We start from the raw sequence: 252 nt of genomic DNA, 5'->3' as shown, positions 1-252 counted from the left end.
GTTGACCGTTTCAGGAGAATTGATTTTGCAGACATCTGTTCAATACGTATTTGTATTTATTTGGTACGATTAAAATATCCCTTAATGTTGCCATGTGGATGGCAAAATTTTGTGGTTACAGAACTAATGTTTAAGTTTACAGCAGCACTTGGAAGAACTAAATTTTTTTGAGCTGTATCTTCTGTCAAACGGGAAAGTGCTGTTCATTGGGGTGGTCTCTGTGGTAACTTTAAGATTTAAGGTCCTTAAGGT

The sequence above is a fragment of the Corvus brachyrhynchos genome, unplaced genomic scaffold, assembly GCF_000691975.1.
Source record: "Corvus brachyrhynchos isolate BGI_N302 unplaced genomic scaffold, ASM69197v1 scaffold245, whole genome shotgun sequence".
NCBI classification, from domain to species: Eukaryota; Metazoa; Chordata; class Aves; order Passeriformes; family Corvidae; genus Corvus; species Corvus brachyrhynchos.
The sequence above is the reverse complement of the archived record's forward strand: the minus strand, read 5'-3'. Positions refer to the sequence as shown.